Genomic DNA, 460 nt, shown 5'->3' with positions numbered 1-460 from the left:
CCCGAACTTCTTGTCTTTTGAAATGTAACCATTTTGTTTTCACATAAAGCTGAATTTATCCGAAACGTTTTGTGCCACTTGAATCTCAGCTGCATTTGTCTTGCAAATGCATCCCTGCTGCGCAATGCTTAGAATAGGAAAAGAGATCAGTTGGACAGCAGTGAAGTTCAAACCAGCGAACAACTAAAGGGCCTGTTTCATAGATTTCCTTTTGTGAATATTAAAACGAGACCTGGTGAAAAATGATGCATGCTTTTACACTTCTGGAACCTGGCAACTGAGGGGAGAAAAAAAACTTTGAAGAGCTAAATCTTGGAGAAGAAAAGAGCTGGACACATTTAGCAGGATTGCAACGAGTTTTGTGTCCCAGGCGCATGACGTGCATCACGGAAACATATTGTATCGAAATAGTTTTGAGGAGAATACTGGGGATGAAAGAGAAAGGGTCTCTTTGATCAGC

Source organism: Salmo salar, chromosome ssa14 (assembly GCF_905237065.1).
Source record: "Salmo salar chromosome ssa14, Ssal_v3.1, whole genome shotgun sequence".
Taxonomy (NCBI): Eukaryota; Metazoa; Chordata; class Actinopteri; order Salmoniformes; family Salmonidae; genus Salmo; species Salmo salar.
The sequence above is the reverse complement of the archived record's forward strand: the minus strand, read 5'-3'. Positions refer to the sequence as shown.